General features: G+C 42.1%; 1 pseudogene; it reads left to right on the top strand.

The window, feature by feature from the left end:
• Window positions 1-2,613: 2,613 nt before the first annotated feature.
• On the top strand, window positions 2,614-5,834 carry LOC142832981 (SERPINE1 mRNA-binding protein 1 pseudogene; annotated as a pseudogene).
• Window positions 5,835-15,040: the final 9,206 nt, after the last annotated feature.

The following is a 15,040-nucleotide window of genomic DNA, read 5'->3' as shown; positions in this document are numbered from 1 at the left end:
TAGCAAAGTTCCGGAGACCGGGCAGTGGGCAATGCATGAAAGGAGGTTTTAAGAGTTCATGGTCTGGAAGGCATGTCCATTCTGGCATGGGCAGCCCTATCTGTTCAGTGCTCTAGATGGGGTCACATCATGGAGCTGGCATCACCATGGGTCCTCCTGCATGAGAAAGAGATCACAGGGGAAGGCTCGAAGTCAGAAGGACTCAGGCGCACTCTGTTATAACAACTCAGTTTCAAGGGATTCTGTTTTTATCTGAGGGTAACCCCATTGCCAGCAGAGGCTTAGCCATCCCCCACCAGACCCCACTATGTATAAAGTTTTTAGCACCTGAACACCACCGCACTAAGAGGAAAGCCTTAACACCTGAACAAGGAAGGAAAACTCTATCCAAACTCCGGAAGAGCACAAGCAGAAAACAGACTTCCTCCAAAATCAGAACCCATACCCTAATGCCACACGATCTGGAATTTGCTATTCCAGCTCCAGTGTTCCAATGTTGGAATTTGTTATTACCTGCTTTAGAAGACCCAGGCTGATCACTGTTTGAACAAAAGGTAGGCGGAATCTAACCTAAGTTCCCTTAGAACAGGGGTTGGTAATCTATGGTAATTTATGAAAATTTGTTGCATAAATTCTGTGATCGCAGAACCAAAGCACTTCTCATGACACATGAAAATGATGTGAAATTCAGATTTCTGTCTTGAATTAACGTTTTATTGAAATATCCACTCATTTGTGAGTCTCTGGCTGATTTTACCCCTCTAACAATGCGGAACAGCTGTGACAGAAGAGACACGGCGTCTCACCACTTCCGGGTGCGCTACACACCACAGGGATAAAGTCACAGCCTGAAAACATTTTAAGTGACACTGTCCCCGTCCATTTTATGCCACTGCCTCCCAAGTGCTGGATTCTAGGCATGTGCCCTTGCTTGACTTTCTAAAATGACCCTCCTCCCATGATCACAAAAGTAACCGTTCACTCTGCTCTTGTGGCATGATGATGCCTCATCCAGCCCTACCTCTGAACACTGATGCACTGGGGACTGCTTTCTCAACAGGCCCCTTGAGGGGACACATTAAAACCATAGCACAGGCCAGTGCCTTTTAGTTTGCTTGTTACCGCACACTCTTCATGTAAAAACAGGACGAACAACAAAGAAACGAATAGAAAACGAGACTTTAATTATCAACCTTCTAAGGGAGAATGGAAAGTGGATTATTTGTTAACTCAACTGAAAAACATTGTTTCATATCCTTTAATATATTACTAACATGTTAAAAGAATAGAATATATATTCACAGAATGAGACTAAATGTCACATTCTGCATAATATACAGTGTTCTCAAAGAATTATAAAATGTAGAATTTAATCCTGTTAGGGAATAATTTATTTTCCAAGTGGTTCGATTGTTAAGCAAGTGTTTGGCTATGAACTGTCCCCCCCAGAGGTTTATTGTTTGAACACTTGGTCATCAGCTGATGGCATTGTTTCAGGGGACTTAGGAATTCTTTGGGCATGGGGCCTAACTGGTAGATATAGGGTCATGGGGGTGGCGGCTTGTGGTTCTAGCCAAGGTTCTGCTGGTTGACCTGCTGGCATCGAACAGGCCTTGCAGCAAACTCCTGCCATCGCTGACAGAACTCTAGCAGCCAAGCCTCCTGACCACGAAAGTGTGGTCTCCTCTCCCTCGCGCTGCTTCTTCTCAAGTATTTGACTGATGCAACAAGAAAAATAACTAATAAGCCAAATAAGAAAATCTATTTACCATGTGTGACTTAATTACAGCAGCCAAAAAAGGACACTCAGAGAAAGTGAATGCCATTTAGATAATTAGCATTCACACGAGAATTAGATGCTGTAACTTGAGAATATAAAATGGGGTGCGGGAGGTGGAGGGAGAGGGAACTGGAATTGATATGTAAAATTTCAATTAAATAATAATGAAAAAGAAAAAAGATGAGTGTTAATGCTGCATACAAATTCAGAAAAGGGGGAAAAAAGAAATATAGTGAAATTAAGACACAAGCAATTAATTGTCAGTATTTTCCCTGGGCTCTTGATGAATCGATGGCATTACCCATGCTGTGGTTATTTCTTGATAATATTTCTTATTTTATTAGCTGGGATTCCTTTTGCTATGATGAAACACCATGACCAAAAACAAGCCAGGGAGGAAAAGACTAATTGGACTTACCCTTCCATATTGCTATTCATTATCGAAAGAAGTCAAGACAGGGACTCAAACAGGGCAGGAACCTGGAGGCAGGAATTGATGCAGAGGTCATGGAGGGAAGCTATGGCTTACTCATCAATGACCTGCTCGGCCTGCTTTGCTATAGAACACATGACCAGCAGCCTAGGGGTGGTACCTACCACTATGGGCTGGTTCCTCCTCCATTAATCACCAATTAAGAAAATGCTCTACAGGCTTGGGCAGAGCCCTTATGGAGTCAGATCTTAGGGAGCCTTTTTCTTAATTGAGTTTCTCTCCTCTCAGGTGACGGTAGCTTCTATCAAGTTGACATAAAGCTACCCAGCACATTGCTATTTGAGAATGAAATACTGAATGTTGTTTTAAGAGATTGAAAAATCAGCCTCTATGAATTTTCTGCGCCTGCGTGGTCACCAAACCATTCGACCAGCTGTCTGAGGACGAACCGGACCCTTTCGAGGTACTGAAGGCAGCAGAGAACAAGAAAAAAAGAAGCCGACAGGGGCAGCTTTGGAGGCCCCAGGGCCAAGAGTGCGGCGCAGGCTGCGTGTCCCAGACCAACTCAAAGGCTGCAGGCAAAGAGTTGCATAAAGAGTCCCAGAAAGACCGCAAGAATCTGCTGCCCCGCATCGTTGGAGTGGCTGACAAAAAGGAAGAGGCGCAGCCACTGCTGGAGCTTAAGAAAGAAGGAATAAGGCGAGTTGGAAGAAGACATGATTAACAACTTCAGGGTGAAGGGAAAATAATTGATAGAAAACCAGAAAGGCGACACCTCAGGAAAGAAGATTTGAAAAGCCTTGCAGAAAGGGGGAGGGGGTGAATTTTCAGTTGATAGACTGATTATTGAAAGGTCTATTCGAGGCCGAGGTGGTCTTGGAAGGGGTCAAGAAGACCTTGCACGTGGAATGAGCCAAGGCGATGGATTTGATTCTCCTGGCAAACGTGAATTTGATAGGCATAGGGGAAGGGATAGATCTAGCTTGAAGCGTGAGGACAAACGTGGAGGTAGCAGATCTCACAACTGGGGAACTTTCAAAGATCAATGAACTGATTTGGAGCAATCCAATGTGACTGAGGAAATACCCGAAGGGAAGAGACAGACTGAAAATAAGGAGAATGTAGTTGAAGAGGTTAAGGAAGGGGGTCCAAAAGAGATGACTTTGGATGGATGGAAAGCTATTCAAGAAAGAAAGCATCTTCAACAAATGGTGCTGGCACAACTGGATGTCAACCTGTAGAAGAATGAAAATAGACCCATATCTATCACCGTGCACAAAACTCAAGTCCAAATGGATTAAAGACCTCAATATCAGCCCGAAAACACTGAATCTGATAGAAGAGAAAGTGGGCAATACCCTACAACAGATGGGCACAGGCGATCGCTTCTTAGGTATAACCCCAGAAGCACAGACATTAAGGGCAACATTGAATAAATGGGACCTACTAAAACTGAGAAGCTTCTGTAAAGCAAAGGACACTGTCACTAAGACACAAAGGCAACCTACTGACTGGGAAAAGATCTTCACCAACCCCGCAACAGACAAAGGTCTGATCTCCAAAATATATAGAGAACTCAAGAAACTAGACTTTAAGATGCTAATTAACCCAATTAAAAACTGGGGCGCTGAACTGAACAGAGAATTCTCAACAGAAGAAGTGCAAATGGCCAAAAGACACTTAAGGTCATGCTCAACCTCCTTAGCGATCAGGGAAATGCAAATCAAAACAACTTTGAGATATCATCTTACACCTGTAAGATTGGCTAAAGTCAAAAACACCAAGGATAGCCTTTGCTGGAGAGGCTGTGGAGGAAGGGGTACCCTCATCCATTGCTGGTGGGAACGCAATCTTGTGCAACCACTGTGGAAGTCAGTGTTTCGGTTTCTCCGGAAATTCGGGATCAACCTACCCCTGGACCCAGCAATACCACTCTTGGGAATTTACCCAAGAGATGCTCTATCACATGTCAAAAGCATTTGTTCAACTATGTTCATAGCAGTATTATTTGTAATAGCCAGAACCTGGAAACAACCTAGATGCCCTTCAATGGAAGAATGGATGAAGAAAGTATGGAATATATACACACTAGAGTACTACGCTGCGGTAAAAAACAATGACTTCTCGAATTTTGCATGCAAATGGATGGAAATAGAAAACACTATCCTGAGTGAGGTATCCCAGACCCAAAAAGATGAACATGGGATGTACTCACTCATAATTGGTTTCTAGCCATAAATAGGGTTCACGGAGTCTACAATAGGCGAATCTAAAGAAGCTAAGTAAGAAGGTGAACCCAAGGAAAAACATATAGTTATCCTCTTGGATAAGGGAAGTAGACAAAATTGCCGGGGAGAAAAGTGGGATCTTGGGGGTGGGGTGGGATGGGGGTTAGGGGAGATGGGGAGAGAAAAGGTAGAAGGGAAGGAGGGGGGACTTGGGGAAACAGGAGGATCGGGATAAAAGAAGGTTGGATAGGGGAGCACGGAACCACAATTCTTAGTTAAGGGACCCACTTTAGGGTGGGCAGGAGACTTGACCCTAGAGGGGCTCCCAGGTGCCCAAGCTGAGGTCCCCAGTTAGTTCCCTGGGCAGCTGAGGATAGGGAACCTGAAATGACCCTACCCTAGAGCAATACTGACGAATATATTGCATATCATCCTAGAACTTGCATCTGGCGATGGATGGAGATAGAGACAGAGACCCACACTGGAGCACTGGACTGAGTTCCCAAGGTCCCAATGAGGAGCAGAAGGAGTGAGAACATGAGCAAAGATGTCGGGACCACGACACCCACCCACTGAGACAGTGGAGATGATCTACTGGGAGCTCACCAAGGCCAGCTGGACTGTTACCAGAAAAAGCATGGGTTAAAACTGGACTCTCGGAACATGGCGAACAATGAGGGCTGATGAGACGCCAAGGACAATGGCACGCGGTTTTGATCCTACGCAATGTGCTGGCTTGGTGGGAGCCTAGCCAGTCTGGATGTTCACCTTCCTAGATATGGATGGAGGGGGGAGGACCTAGGACTTACCACAGGGCAGGGAACCCTGACTGCTCTTTGGACTGGAGAGGGAGGGGGAGAGGAGTGGGGGGAAGGGGAGAGGGGTGGGAGGAGGGGGAGAAGAGTGGGAGGAGAGGGAGAAGAGTGGGAGGAGGGGGAGAAGAGTGGGAGGAGGGGGAGGGAAATGGGAGGCTGGTGGGAGGAGGTGGAAATTTGTTTTTTTTTTCTTTTCTTTATCCTCCTTTTATCAATAAAAAAATTTTTAAAAAATAAAATAAAAAATAAAGACCGAGCAAAAGTAGAATTTAATATCAGAAAACCAAATGAAAGTGCGTCAATGGAAAAAGGGATTTGTTCTGCATAAATCAAAAAGGGAAGAGGCTCACGCTAAAGATCCGGTTATGGACCATCATTTCCGGAAGCCACCAAATGACATAACGTCTCAACTGGAGATCATCAATTTTGAAGACCTAGGCCACCCAGGACGTGGTGTCAGGGAAGGACATTGTGGATGCAGGCGTGATGGACGTCCAAACTGTGATAGCAGGACTGATAGGTCAAGTGCTTCAGCTCCTGATGCAGATGACCCGGAGGCACTCCCAGCTCTGGCCTAACTGGATACCATAATACTACACTGGCTCTTTTGCCAACCTCCTGTTCAAAGCGTTTGCATGCTTAAATATCCCAAACAAATAAGAATTTAAAAAAAAAAGGCTGTCATTCATACCATTCACACCTAAAGACTGAATTTTATCTGTTTTGAAAACGAACTTCTCTAGCTACTCAGAAGTAACAAATATGTTAGTCAGTTTTGTATTTAGAAATGTATTGGTAGCAGTGATGTTTCAATAATTTTTAGAGATTATTCATTCTTTATGAATACTTTCATTTTGCTACTTGCAAGCATGCATTTCCAAACTTGAAATATAGTTGTGAACAGTGTGTACCAGTTAAAAAAAAAAAAGAACACTTTGAAAGTTGAAAAAATATTTAGTTTGTCCAACTTAAAGTAGAATTTACTAAGATACATACAACTTGTAGTTAAAATATACAAAACAAAATAAGATAAAACAAGATGAAAAGAAGCATGTCTAAGAGAGATGGCTCAGCAGATAGAGGGGGTTGCACAGGGCCTGATGATCCGAGTGCTGTCGCTGGATCCCATAAGGGGGCAGGAGAGAACCAAATCCTGAGAGTTGTCCTCCCATCCTTCATGTGCACGCCGTGGCTCGTGCACACAGATTATCCCTGATTTGTAAAATCAAAATAATTTTTATACCAAGATGGAATTTAATATTTTTATATTGGCTTTTCTCTTTGTTTCCTTAGAGCAAATGAAAGGAAGCTATCCTAGTAACCACACCGTTGCTAATCACCGAGTGGTCCCAGTTTAAAGGGGAAAGCAGTAAGTTTCATGTGTTAATAACCTTGGTTCGGAAGTACAGGTCAGTGATTTTATTACATATTCTTGGGAAATATGGATGTAAAACATGCTTGCACCAAATGCAATAGTGATGTAGGAAACAACATTGTGTGATGTCTTCCAAGATATAGGAGTTGCATTTTCCATGAAATACATTGGTTTGACTTGGAAATCAAAGTTATGAACTTTGATTATTTAGACCTGGGATCTGTGAGACACTTTCCCATGAACTTAGCTTGTCATGTCAGAGAAAGCAGTTGGCAGTGTTTGCAGCCCTAGGAAAACTCAGTATTCCAGGGGGAAACTAAAACTTGAAGAGACAAGTAATCCTTACCAAGAGCTTGATAGTTCCTTAAAACTTATTTTCTGATAATGAGGGCTAAAATTGTACAAATACTTTATATTTGTCAAGTGTGGTATTTTTGATATCATATAGTAAAATGCTTTAAAATTTTGGATAATCTGTAAAACTCAGTGAACCAATGTTTTTCATCTGTCCAATGTTTAGTATTATTAAAAAAATCCTTTGTAGGTGAAAAACATATTCAAAGTGTAGAACAGTCTAATGGATTTTAATGTTTCCTAATATGAAAATTACATTAGTGTGCTTTCAGGTTTCGCACTGGGCTGACTTTTAAGAATCCATGCTTCGTTGAACACAGTTGCAGTGTGAAAGAAGAAAATCTGAAGATGCCGTTCTCACATAAATACTTCAGAGTTCTTAAAAGTTTCATCAGTGCAAAGGGTCCTGAGAAATTCTACTCTAAACTGTGCATATGTCAACTTAGATGGCCAAGTGGCACTGCCGGCGGCTTTGAGTAGTAATGAACCTAATTTGTCTAAACACTGTGCTGTTTGTCAGGATGTTACTATCAACCCTACTTTTCTGTCATCATCTTCATCTTTAACCTGCGCAAGCAGCGTTTGCTGAAATTCTTTGTCTAGGCTCAGACATGACCCTCTCCGTGTGATTGCAACCATCTGAAGCACAGTCTGCAGGTGGAAAACAGAGGGTTGAAAGGTCAGAGACCTTCCTTTGGCCATGCATGCTTCATTCTCATGCACACCACTCCTCAGCTGTTGCTCTGTGTCTGGGCTGCCCATGATGGCACCCGCTCGTCATATTTACTGAAAAGCAGATAGCCAATTAAAATAACCTGCATGTCCAGAAGTGTCAGATCTACAATGGGATTCAAAGGACGAAAAGAATGTGAACCAGCTCAGAATATTTATGTTTGATACCTATTGTTATGATAACTAGGACATCTTGGTTCGGTAAAATATATTCTCCAATAAATTCTAGTCGCTGCTTTTCCTTTTTTGAAAAGTGATGTGGGGTGGAGCTGGAGCTCAGTGGTGTAGGGGGTGCCAGCGTGTGCAGCCCTGGGCTCTAGGCCGAGCACTAAAATGAGAGAGAGAGAGAGAGAGAGAGAGAGAGAGAGAGAGAGAGAGAGAGAGAGAGAGAGGAAGAGAGGGACAGAGGAAGTAAGGGATGGAGGGAGGGAGGGAGGGAGGGAGGGAGGGAGGGAGGGAGGGAGGGAGGGAAAGAGAATATTAAATGAAGCCACTCGAAAAATTTAAGTTGTGCATGTGGCCAGGCCAGTGTTTTATTTTTATTGGACAGCACACACTAATCTAGGGTTATTAACTCAATTAAGTTTTAACTAGTTTTAATAAGTAGTTCCATTGTGCGCGTAGCCTCCAAGAAGTCAGCGTCTTCCTTCTTGAGATATTTAAAGAGTTTTAATCATTAATTAAAAATTACTGACACATGGCTTGTTGTTCTCATGCAGCTTCAAACCCTGCTGTTTAAATCAGGTAAACAAGCGTGCCTTGTCCTGCCCTTTCATAATTGGCCAGCTCAAGCACTTATTTCTCAGCTAAGTTCCAGGCTTACACTTCTACAATTTGTGTAATCGCTTCTGATATATTTTGTTAATATTAAATGTCAAAGAATTAGAGTTCAAAAGAGAAAAGCAAAGCTATAGGGACGTGTGATGTAGCCCCAAAGGAAATGTGTTTGCGATTCAGCTTGTGGAGTGTAAAGGAAGCAAGATAAACTATAGCAAGGTCTTGAGGCTGCTGTGGTTCTGCCTTGCAATAGCAGGAAGGGGTGGGGGAAGGGCTGTAAGAGACAGGAGAGCCTTCCATACTGTTCATTTGCAGCAGTAATGATTACTGCTCTCCGAGCTCCCGTCACACAACTGTGTGTCAAGAACCTTGGCAGCAGGTAGCAATGTGTTCTCACTGCCCAGAAACTCCCCAAATGTTTTCGTATGCATGCCAAAGTTTCTTCTGTAGACATGTACTGGTCCTTAGATTGCAGCAAGCCTTTCATGTGTATTATCCGTTCTGTCCTTGGGATGAGTTTAGAGGAAGTCTCAAGGTTTCCCTATCCTGTGCTTTGAGAACACATAACTGTTGGTTTCTCAATAAGAAAGGACTTGGACTCAGAATGATTCATATCTTGGGTCCTCAGAATGACCCATTTTAGATGAGAGTCGAGAATTTAGATGTGGAGCTGGTGCTGCAATAGCTTAAGATTCTTGGACCTTTTCAGGGTGGGATAAATGTATGTTGTATGTTGCAACACGATTAATAAAAACACAGAGATAGAAATTGGTATTCAACCTGAAAGTCAGAAAAGCATAACAGCCAGCCACTGGCTCTTACCTCTACCATAGTACAAACTGGCGATCCCGCCTCCAGGAATCTAGGATGAGACTGTGTCTGTAAGCTGTCTCCTCCCATCTTATATCCTCTGTAGGCCTGGGATTAAAGGTGTGCACCACTACTTCCTGGTTTCTATGGCAAACAGGTGTGGTTACTGGGATTAAACATGTGTGTCATTGCTACCTGGTCTGTAAGGCTGAGCAGTGTGGCTGTTTTACTCTCTGAACTTTAGGGAAGCTTTATTTATGAAAATACCAATGAAATATCACCTTATTATGTGTGAGAAGATAAATTTTGGGAGCCAGAAAATGGGATTTATGGACCAAGTGAGTGCTCCACTGTAGGTGGCCACGTCAGAGGAGCAGCAGATGGCAAGTGTCTTTGCATGTTTGCCTCTGCCATTTTTATCTGGTACCTGGTACAGTGTGGATGGGCATGGGGAGAGCAGTATGATCATCTCTCGGAAAGATCCCGCTCTACTGGGCATTTTTATCTGTGGATGATTATGAAGATCATTTCCTCCTAAGTTGTATTACACTAACACACTGGTAGTGTTAGTTTAAATAGGATTTTGATGATTGAGGGTTTTTAATAAATATAGTCAAGAATTATGATAGAGGTTAGTGAAAAAGGTCAGATAAGATGTTGCCCCTTCCTCTGATAAAGCAGAGACTGCAGAGGATTAAAAAATAGAAGCAAAGACGTGGTCACACAGCTAGATACATGAGTTTCTACTGAGGAGCCATATAGACTGGGGCTTAGGTTAATGACTAAGAAAAAAAATCGAGTCTCAGTAACCCAGCTAGCTTAAATTCTAATCTTAGTGTTGGGAGATGTGTTCACAGGTTTTGGAGTGCATCGTAGCTGAAACAAAGCTTTGAAAATAACTTAAGTTTAGACTAAGATATAAACTTACTTTTGTCATATGGCTTTGAGGTGAAAACCCTTAGAAAACACCCTAAAGTTCACAAGGACACATGGATGAGCAGTAGATTCATTAAAGGCAGGGAACAATATCAAAGCAGCCCAATTATTGTCAGCTGCTGTACCTTTTTTGCAAGGATTGTTTGGTGATCAAGGATGATGATTAATTATTCCTCATACCCATTTCTGCCTTCAGTCTCCTGATACCTACTTATTGATGAGCAGGTATACGCCCTAAAGATTTAAAGTAGAGCTGATTGATTGTTTTTCATGTGTAAAAGTTTAGGTTTGTGATTACTTTAAGATACCTTATAAAATTACCTTTCAAGCTAAGTAATGAAGTGATTGATTCTTCCTTTGTAATCACAATATGCAGCCTACCAGCAAAAGAACTGACTGAGAAAAATACCCTGCTTGCCCACACTCTGTTATATATCTATAACACGTTACTCAGATATAAATGTATGTGGGTTCTTGGGATGACTTTGTCTTAATCATGTAAGGGAAATGAAAAACATGGTTTTTTTTTTAACCTGTATTCATTATAGTCACTCAAGAAAACAGAATGTAACCACATTGTAATTTTTACATTGTCTGAAAGATTTTGTTGGGGAAAAATAAAGTCAGAAAAAGACAGAATGCAGAAGAAAGAAATCAAGAAAGAGAGTGTGTGTGTTTTCCTTTAGTCCCTCATTTAAAAAGTTTTAGTGCACCAACTCCATGGTTCCCCTTCATGCACTCCTAGAGGCTGGTCTCCATGGCAGTGGAACTCCATACCCATTTCAGACACAGATGTTGAAGCTCTGACTGCCACTGTGACTCCGTGTTGTAAGGAGGCTGCTTGTTTGTTTCAGGCTGCTCAGCCCCAAAATAATCACACAGAAACTGTATTATTTAAAACACTGCTTGGCCCATTAGCTCTAGCTTCTTATTGGCTAACACTTATATCTTAATTTAACCCATCTCCATTAATCTGTGTATCGCCATGTGGCTGTGGCTTGCGGGCTAATGTTCTGGCATCTGTCTCTGGTGAGGCTACATGGCTTCTTTCCACTCCGCCTTTCTTTCTCCCAGCATTCAGTTTAGTTTCCCCTGCCTAACTAAGTTCTACCCTATCACAGACTCAAGACAGTTTCTTTATTAACCAATTGTATTCACAATATACAGAGGGGAAACCCCATCAACTCCAGATATTTGAAGACAGAATTTTTAAGGAGGTAGCTACAGATAAATTAGATCATAATAGCGGCTTTGCAATCCAATAGGACTGGTACCCTTATAAAGTAATAAAGTACACGAATATGCACCACAGATAAAAGGTCATTTGAGACTATATCCAGAGGACAGGCATTGTCAAACTAAGGGGAGAAAAAACAAATGATCATAAATAAACTCTCCAGCACTTTGGTCTAGCAGTCAACATCTATAACTTTAAAAAATAAAATTCCTCTGGACCTGGTGGTGGAGGTTTGAAATCCCAGATATTTGGAAGGCTGAAGCAGGAGGATAACAAGTTCAAGGCCTCCATGGGCAACAGAGCAAGTTTAATAAACTCAGCCTGAACAATTCAGCAAAGCCCTGTCTTAAAATAGAGAGGAAAAAGACAGCTGTGGGCGTAGTTCAGTGAAAGAGCAGTTGCCTAGAATACCTGAGGGCCCACAGTCAGTCTTTAGTACTTTGGAACAGGCTCCAATACCATAGTACAGCTGATACCATGTTAGGGCTCCATTCTGACCTTAGAACCCAGTACATAAGCCCCAGCACCAAAATGAGAACAAAGACCTAGTCGATCAAAGACCTAGTCCACGTTTCCGGGACCTGGGGAAGTCCCTAACTGGACTAACCTTGCTTTTTTGGCCTCTGTAGTTTTGTCTCTCCCTAACTGTTGTTGCTAACTAATGGTGGTTTTGTGTGTGTCAACCTGATGTGGTTTTGTGTCTATAAGGCAAAGAATGGTGAGGCTTGGGGCTGCATGATTTAGGCAAGTTCCCCATGCAGTTGCTAGGCAGCAATATGGACTTTCTATTTAGCTTTAAGAGTGTCCATGTGTTCTCTGGTGGAATTACCTTACAACGTTGGAAAGAATGGAAAGGAGGGATGGAGGAAGAGAGGGAGGGAGGGAAGGACAGAGGAAAAAATGGGGAAGACATTCTGCTTTTTAGGAGATTCAATGTATAGTGTATTATAGCAGCCTTAGAACACTAACACAGATGCCAAGAGAGTAAAGTCCTTGTTTGGCAGCAGTAGAGAGGAGGCATGGACCACACCTCTACCCACCGTTACACAATCTCACACAGTTCTATTGTCCAAATTATTCGCTCTTTCCTCAACCATGAGGCCAAAGGTCTAGAGATAATATTTCTGTGAGTCTGGCATATCTCACCTAATATCATCCATGAAGTACAATACATCCAAGGATGCAAAAAGTTAAACCAGTCAAGGGTAATGTTTTTGTAAAATGTTGAAAGTCAATAACACTAGAAATCTATTTTAGCAATGATCAAAACGGAACGAAGTCGGTAAAAGGCATATTTTTTTCCTCAGGTTTTATCCCACTGGAACACTATAAAAGAACCAAAAGGAATCTCTGAAGACAGAAAAGCATAAACAGGCACATGCAAGTTTCAACTCTGACCCACTGATGAGAGCGTGTTCCCTGTTGTTAGATAACTTCGCATCCTTCAGTTTCCTTCAACTCCAAGTATCTTAATTACTTTACTTTCAAATCTAGAATAGTAGTATCACAGGAGGGAAAATTTAGTTTTGACTTTCTTATATAGAATGCCTTAGCTTGGACCCTCTGTAATGAAAGGCAGATTAATATGAGGAAAAAAAACAAGTTTAAGAGTGTGTATAAGTGTTACAGCTCTGGAGGGAAAGGTATCCTGGCCATTAGAAGCCAGCCTATACCTATAACTCTGAAGAGAAAGGTGTCCTGGCTGTCAGGAGCCAGGCTATTCCTATAGGTTGGAAGGGAAACTTATCCTGGCTGTCAGGCTATATCTGTAAGTATTACAGCTCAGAAAGGAAAGGTGTCCTGGCTGTCAGGAGCCAGGCTGAACTATAGCTCTATTCTGATGCGGGGTGGTTTCCCTGTAGGCATACAGCTATCCTGCTGCTCTCCCAGGGAGCCATTACAGCTCTCAGCTCAGCTCTGCTCCACTCTGTTAAGGAAGTTGCCCCAAAGAGATGTAGTAATTCTACACCTGAAAAAGTTGTTACTTCTGGGTTCCTCTCTGCTAAGGCGTGCTGCCCACCCCCTTCCCCCTACATATTTGCTCTTGCTCTGGTGAAAGGGTGAAAGTTGTTACTTTCTGCCCCATTCCACTCCTGAGAAAGAAAGTCTTCCCCCAGAACTCATTCAAGAGATTTATTGGGAAGGAGGAATCCGAGAGCGGCTGCCGCTGCCGGGGTGGAGAAGGCAGCTCCGAGCTGAACAGACTTAGCCCGCTGCTCTGCCCACGGATCAATGTGTCTAGTAATTTAGTCATCCTTATTTCTCTTAGTCCTGACATAGAGACATCCTTACAAACAGCTGTTTTCTTTCTAAGTTCCCCTCTGTAAGAGAGTTACTTCCAACCTATTCTCCCTATTTCTCAAAGTAATTATTGTGCCCAAAGGGTATATTTTGGTGCGGTATATTCTGGTACTTACCTCATAAAGTGCAAACAAATGCATGTACACACACACACACTACTTAGAAATTTTCTTAATAACAATAAATGATATTAGATATTTATTTGTAACACTTAATATAAAAAACTTTTATGATTATGTTTTTTTTTGATTAATCATTCTATGTAGAAACCTGCTGGTGGAAGAATCAATAAACATTTCATAACTCTTCCCCAGTAGACTTTCTCCTCTCTCTCTGGTCACATGAGAATATTAAGCTTCCTAGCTTTCTTGAATTTGGACATGACCATTGACTTGCTTTAGCTCACAGCCAGGAGTAACCACATGTAGTTATGTAACTGAATATAGAGTTATAAAATTGTTCAGAGAGATAATTAATTCAAACCCAAGTGTTGAAGGAGCTCGGGCTGCGTTCCTGCCACCCAGCTCCCAGCCGCCTGGCTAGCTTATGCCCCAAAATAACGACACACAAACTGTATTCATATAAACACTGCTTGGCCCATTTCTATTAATGTGTGTAGCACCACGAGGTGCGCTTACCAGGAAGATTCTAGCCTATGTCCATCCTGGGTCGGAGCTTCATCGCGTCTGCCCTGGAGAGGAGCAGGCCTGCCTTCTGAGCTCACTTTCCTTCTTCCTAGCATTCTGTTCTGTTTACTCCACCCACCTAAAGACTGGCCTATCAAATGGGCCAAGGCAGTTTCTTTATTAGCCAATGACCTTCCTCCATCACCTAAGTGTTTCTAATAGATGTTGATTGTGTTGCATCTAGAGGCTTCGCTGCAAATTTGGGTCAAAACACATAGCATGTAATTTAACACTGGAATACCATCATACCATTTAATGCCCTTTCACACTGCCTGAAACACCTCAGCTTATACTCAAGATTATTTTATGTCAAGAATTTTAATTTTCTTACTTTACACACATTATGCCTCTTACAGAAGCATAATGGCTTAATTACAGAAAACAAAGACTTTTAATATTTTCCTACTGTTAGTTCCTCAGTATGCAAGCAGCAAATTGTGTATCTTTTGCTTGTATTGTATTCAAATGTTTGTTTTCTTTTTGGAATTGCTGCTTAAGTTTCTGTGCAGTTTCACTAAAGGTATCATTAATGAATTTTGGCTTGGTATTAGAACAGAATCTCCTATGGTTCTGTCA

The sequence above is a fragment of the Microtus pennsylvanicus genome, chromosome 12 (assembly GCF_037038515.1).
Source record: "Microtus pennsylvanicus isolate mMicPen1 chromosome 12, mMicPen1.hap1, whole genome shotgun sequence".
Lineage (NCBI taxonomy): Eukaryota > Metazoa > Chordata > Mammalia > Rodentia > Cricetidae > Microtus > Microtus pennsylvanicus.
The sequence above is the reverse complement of the archived record's forward strand: the minus strand, read 5'-3'. Positions and strand labels throughout refer to the sequence as shown.